We start from the raw sequence: 6,857 nt of genomic DNA, 5'->3' as shown, positions 1-6,857 counted from the left end.
AACAACCTTTATAAACACACGCCATAATTCACAGCGATTCACACACTTGACTCAATTATCTATATCTCCGATCTATCTATATCACTTCAATCGCGCTGGTATATCTCGCCAAGCTTATATACCAAAAAAGAGGGCGCTTCGAACAAACTTGGGCCTCCCCGATAATTCATGATCCTTCGAGAAATTCCAGCGCGCATGCTCCCAGCGTCACAAGACTTCCGCTGTCCTAGCAGTAAGTTTTTCCTACTAATCGATTGCAGAATAATTGTTAAAGAAAAATGCAAATAATGTATAGTTCAATGATGAGTTGATTCGTCTAAGTATAACCAAAGAAATTAATATATTGATTGGTTTGCTAGTCCGATTTTTAAGAATATTTAGGTGTTTAAAAAGGCAAATAAAATTTTAAAAAGGAGAAATTAATATTGCAAAACGAGCATACTGTTACGTCTGTGTTCGTTTGTTAATTTCCCGTAAAAATTATTTCCGAAGAAACTTTAGCGATACAAGTCATTTCTTAAATAAAACTAGTTTATTCTTTCTCAATACAACTTTGCAATACACTTAATTTCCACAGTCACTTTAACTTAAACACACGCTATAATTCACAACGTTTACGCACTTTACTTACGGTCACTACCACGCTTTACTCAATTGTCTGTCTCTATCTCTGCCTGTCTGCATGCTGTCACTTCTTGCCGGTCTTATGTATACAAAATAGAGGGCGTCTGGCAAACACTCGAGCCTTCAGGAACCTTCGAGATACTCATTACGTGTTACCAGCGTCACGTGACTTCCTCTGTCGTAACAATACTGTAAAAATCAAACTGCCAAAATAAGAATATTGTGATAAGCTTTTAATTTTGAATGTGTGTTTTTGTTCATCAGTGTTATTCTACTGTGGTACTCTGGCCATTAACAGTGCTGTAGAAGGAGAAACAGCGAAAATCATTTGTCATACTAGTAAAAGGAAACATACCCTACTATTAAAAATAAATATAAAGATATATCTAACATTTGATTTGTTACTTGTCAGTGAGTTGTACCTGTTTTAGAGAATTCCTATCCTCATCAGTAACGCTAGATAACGGCAAATCGAAAAACAATATTAGGCTTCTTACATTAGTGAACTGTATGTTATATGCATGGTGCTTTTATTTGTCTTTTACTCACCACAATGAATCTATAATGAACAACAGATGCTACTAACATATTTTTGTAAATTATTTAGTAAGGAAGCTATCTAATATACTAAAAACAAATATGAAGCCCAATCTATCGTATGAATCATCACTTGTTGTTGACTTTATAGGCTTAGGGAATCTCACCACTATTTATATTTGTACTTGACCTTGTCTAGGGTTACTGATGAGGGGTGGAATTCACTGAAACTAGTGTAACTCGTCACTGAGTTTTACTCCATACATAGAACCGTTGAGAACTGGACTTCAAGATATTCGGAGACAATCAGTTAACTGTTCCTCACCTGCACAATATGTTCTCATACATGCGGGAGGTGTTTATCCCCGGCAAAGTTCACAAACTTGGGAACATGCATATGCTTGGCAGTTTGAACAGCCTGTCCAACCAAACCACTGAATTGAGAATAGTGTTGTGGCTGAGCAAATATTGGCTTTTTGATCCACGTGGACCTATTCAGATCCTACAAATCGTATTTTACATTTCTTGGTAACACATGCGGTGATACACACACAGTGCTATTAAGTTGATCAATAAATTAACTTCGGCCGACCTACTGGAGTAACTAATTTTGACCATTAAACACCAATTACCCATGTCTGTGGTAAATTTCTTGAGTGGAAAACCGATCCTGTTTGTTTTTACTCTGAGCAGTAACATGTTAAGATATCTTTGATACATTATCACTTATTATATTTATGCAAATATAGCCAAAAACACTTCTTCTGTATGCTTTCAACAATTTATGACACTCCCTGATGCCATAAGCTTTTTATCATTCAGTGTCTGGAGCATCTCCTGCCGTATAACTCTGTAAACTCAATAGCTACATTATTCAATGTGTGGAGCATCTCCTGCGGTAGGACTCTGTAAACACAATAGCTACATCATTCAATGTCTGTAAACCAAATGTCTGCATCACAAGTTGGCTACAATCTCTTTGTGCGTCATAACGATGGTATAACACACTTTTAACGAACTACAGAAGTGCCAGATTCTTACATGCCAGCTTGTGGTAGTCATGCTTTACCTTGTTTCTCGGTATGTAATGCCTAAGCTATGTGAAAAGCATCAAGAATAATGAAATTACAAGCTATTAAGTCCTATTAAAGTCATTTATAATCCTTAGAATACCTACACTATTAGATATAATTATGAAACTGATGGGGGGAAAAAGGGGTATAAAAAGTACATACTATAGCTTCCCTTGAAAAGGGGATAACCTCGTGCTTCGCGTGCGATGTATGCACTATCATTATTTGACTAATTAAACACTGTTTAGGAAATAACAAAAATTTACATAAACGGGATCAAGTCCTTAACCTCCAGCATATGAAGTGTCTACTGTGCAATATGAATCAAAGCCCAAAGAGTTTTTTCACATATGCAACACTATTAAGTGGAATAATATATATATATTAAAAGATTACATGTTTTAGATAGATAGATCCTTTAAATAATGCTGTTGTTGTATTATGTAGTTGGACATGAATGAAACAAAAACCTACTAAGCATAAAATGGTGTTGTTGTATATAGTTTTAAAGTAAACAAGTGTAAACACATGAAATGGCTATAAACGAATTATATATTTGTATGCAAAATGTTTTCTATAAACAGGTTTTTTTTTGTGGATAATCGCTATTTTTGACTGAGATCTTGATATTTTTTTTTCTTTATCAAACTCTTGTTAAAGCGACGTTATAAAACATTGTATTTTAAAATTATGGTATTAACTACCTTCGTTTGTTACTATTTCACTTATTTTCTTTTTTCTTCATATTGGTATCAACTCCTTTTTTACCCTCCCCTAAAGTATTAACTACCACCAATAACGGAAATTGTGTAATATTTTATTCCCCTAGCGGGTAAACTTGTTCATTCTGTGAGAAGCGTATTTAAACTTTAGGCCTAGTTGTCGATTATTAGGCGCCTGTTGAATTGAAATATAATAGTATTTTTGTTATTTATAAGCCATGGAAATGTAAAGAAGTAGTTAATGTGTTTCTTTGCGTGTTTGTTTATGTTACTGAAGTAACTACTTTAAAGTTAATGTGATAAACGTTGTTGTTTTGCATTTTTAGAAATGTACGTTAAACGTCATTCACTTTTGCACTCACATAAACATAAAAGTACCACTCTACAATTAGACAATAGAAATATTGTGTTTCCACGTGACCCATCACGCAAACCCGCACGAATTGACAGACACATATTGTTCTTTTAATTACATAAAGTAACTATACCAAAGTTTAGTCGTCTGTTGATAGCTTACATTGTTCATAGTTTACAGTTAGTGCATTATCTCCTTCCCCCACCGTTATTCACTGATAATTACGCTGGTTTATAACGCGAAAAATCTGGTGTAGATATCTGCAGATGGCAGAGTACAGATAGCCCATTGTGAAATTAACAACAAGCAAACAAAACTACGAAAGTTTGATTTATTTAGTGATAGATTATATTTATTTATTTATTAGATTTATTTATCCATGATGATGATGCGAGTTTTCGAAGGTATTCGATTTTTAACAGATGATTTAGCTTACCTAAACTAATAAATTCTCATTTCCATTTTAAGGGTTATCGAATAATATTTTGTTTATCTTACTAAGTTCCATTCTTGTTGATCTCCTCATGTATGAAACATGAAATTTAACAGTTTTTGTAGTAGGATTAGTTATTCATTTCTATATATTTCAGGTTTCCAAATATTCCTTATCTATATTATAATATTTTGAATTTCAAATAGTATAGTATAACTTTTTCTATCTTCTGGGGAATATGTTATTTTACCAAAGTCTGGTGTGGCTCTAACGATGGGACCTGTTTATGTATACATCAGTTTAGTCAGTCTTTGCTGATCAGATTAAGTCTATTCCATTGTAACTGTTAAACCTTTTTTATAGACAACCCAAGAGTTTTCTCTAAGGTTTTTTTTTTATTAAGTGAGGCTGTATTTTATCTTTCCTATGCCTTTCTAGTCAGGCGCCGGCGGCAAAATGAGCAATATATTGGTGTCTGCCCTTAGTAACTCAATTACCCTCTTCCTTCCCATCGATTCCGGCATAAGGAAGCATGCATTATTGTTGGCCTTCGAGTGAATAGTATACTTTTGAAGCTATTGGGGTTTTAACGTCGAACGTTAATTAACTATGCACGAGAAAGCATTCTCGTTCTTTTCTCAATATAAACCTTTAAATTGATTATCACGTTTTAAATCCACAAGAAGAAAAACAAGAATCGAAATAATTAGTATACATTTCTATACGTCTTAGTATAATTATATTTACGGACAATACTTCAAAACGAGAGATTTCTAACCACACGAAAATGTTTTACGATACCCAACCATTTCTGCACTTAAACACGACTTGGGAGAAAAGTTTTCATTATGAGCATGGTGTTCACGCCTCGCTGGAAAAGTTCACTTCTTGAGAAATAATTCCATTGTAAAGTAATTTGTTTTAAAAAGAAATTGGTAACTTTCAAATTACTAATAACCATTTAAATCAGTAGAAGTGTCTTTGAAAATAGTATTATCTACGAGATCAATTCTAAAAAATAATCAACAAATATCTTGGAATTATATCCCGTCTGTGAAGATGGTGTCCAAGCATTAAAATAAGTTCGGTTTTAAATTGTTTTAGTGAACAATTAAATGGAAAAGCTATTATTGTTAAGGTAAATAGTCTTTTTTATAATACTGATTTTCTTTGTTACATAAGAATAATATTTTGCCTTTTTGTTAAAAGAGGAAAATTATAAGTACTGTTTGGAAAACAAAATGAAGAAAATGAAGTATATATATATATATACTAGCTGAGTTACCCGGCGTTGCACGGTGAAAATTTAGATTTTAAATGTATAGACCAGTATTTTTTCACCAGCTTTTCCTCTAGGGAAAATTAATAAATAAATTAATAAATGCTAAATTAGGGACGGCTAGCGCAGATAGCCCTCGTGTAGCTTTGCGCGAAATTAAAAAAACAACAACAACAAACAGTTTCGACATTTTATAGCGATCCAAAGACGGTTCTGGTATTACTCATAATGAGCATATTTTACATTCACTTCCTTTCTACCTTTTGGTTTTGTATTTACAGCAGTTTACCAACTATCAAAAGATTAACCAATATTCCCAATAATACTCCAAGCAATTTGATACTTGAGTAAGGAAGCACGTTTGAGTTATCTATATAAATATAATAGTACTGTCTGTTGTATGTTCATGCAATTACTTCGCAGAGTGTGGATGGATCTTCATCAAATTTGGTATGGAGGTTCATTAGATCTATGCGGGAGTGCATACACATTTTCATTTTTGCATTTTGCGTTTTACGATTTTTATGGTTGTGTTTGCATTTTTACCCTGTAAATTCACACCCTGTAGATGGATCTTTACCAAACTTAGCATGAAGGTTTGTTGGGTCCATGCAGAAATCTATGAAAACTTGTTTTTTCACATTTTGTGTTTTGCAATTTTGATGGGCGTTTTTACAATTACATATAAGGGAAACATATTTTCATGTCCTAAGGTAACCTTTCATTAATCACGAATTTACATAACTTCCGTCAAGGGGGGACGGGTACTCCATCTAGTATAATAATAAGTAGGCAAACAACGACAGAACATTCTTCTGTCTTCTTTAGGTATGAAACATGTAGTATATTCCACAGTAAACAAATCACTTCATTATGGGTCTGATATTCCATCTAGTATAGTAATAAGTAGGCAAACAACGACAGATCATTCTTCTATCTTCTTTAGGTATGAAACATGTAGTATGTTCCACCGTAAACAAATCACTTTATTATGCTTTTTAACCATAGTTTGCCTATTTATTACCGCAAGAACGTGACAAATTAAACATGGAATTTCTGGTACCCAAGTTTTCTAATATGTTGCTACCTGTTGCTTCTCACCTAAATCTAGAAATAAATTTAACTATACACAAAAGTGAAGTAATTTGATATCAGAGTCTTCTATGTAGAACGCATTAAAATTCCACAAATAAATGTTAATACTATAAATTAAGAGTTTATATTAACTACGATGACTTAATTCTCAAGTTAACTTAGCCTCAAGTAACTGAATTAAGTTAATTACAAAAAGAATCCATCAGATGTTATTTAAAGTGGGAATACGTAATGGATCATGTACTGTAATGTGAAACCTTATGTTTTAAACATTCACAGGCTTATTATTATAGTGACGTGAATATGTAACGTTCTTTACAATAATAATTACACAGCATTTCACTTGCATTCCTATTTTCGATGTTCTGAACAAGTCTATTATTATCAAGAATATGTAAATACACAATACAGTTTAAAGTAACTCATTTTTACATCCGTATTTTAAACTCGGTATTATACCGTTAGTGTAAATTTAAACTATATTATTAGAACTTTATCCTACCGTTAGAAAAAAAAAGGTGCATATTTTAGTGCCAAGAGATTAGGATCTCACTGGAGTGATTAAATTAATTTCGTAAACAGATTTATAGTAACATGTTTTTCTAAGCAATTAAAACGCGAAATTTCAGCTTATAGTAGCAGGCCTTCTTCTGGCAATGTATGATTAATAACAATGTTTTTCATCATACACTGCTTGAAGAAGGTCGCCGTTTTAATTGCTCAAAAACTCTTTCCACTG

This window comes from Limulus polyphemus, unplaced genomic scaffold, assembly GCF_000517525.1.
Source record: "Limulus polyphemus unplaced genomic scaffold, Limulus_polyphemus-2.1.2 Scaffold4938, whole genome shotgun sequence".
In the NCBI taxonomy this organism is placed as follows: Eukaryota; Metazoa; Arthropoda; class Merostomata; order Xiphosura; family Limulidae; genus Limulus; species Limulus polyphemus.
Note: the sequence above shows the minus strand (reverse complement) of the source record.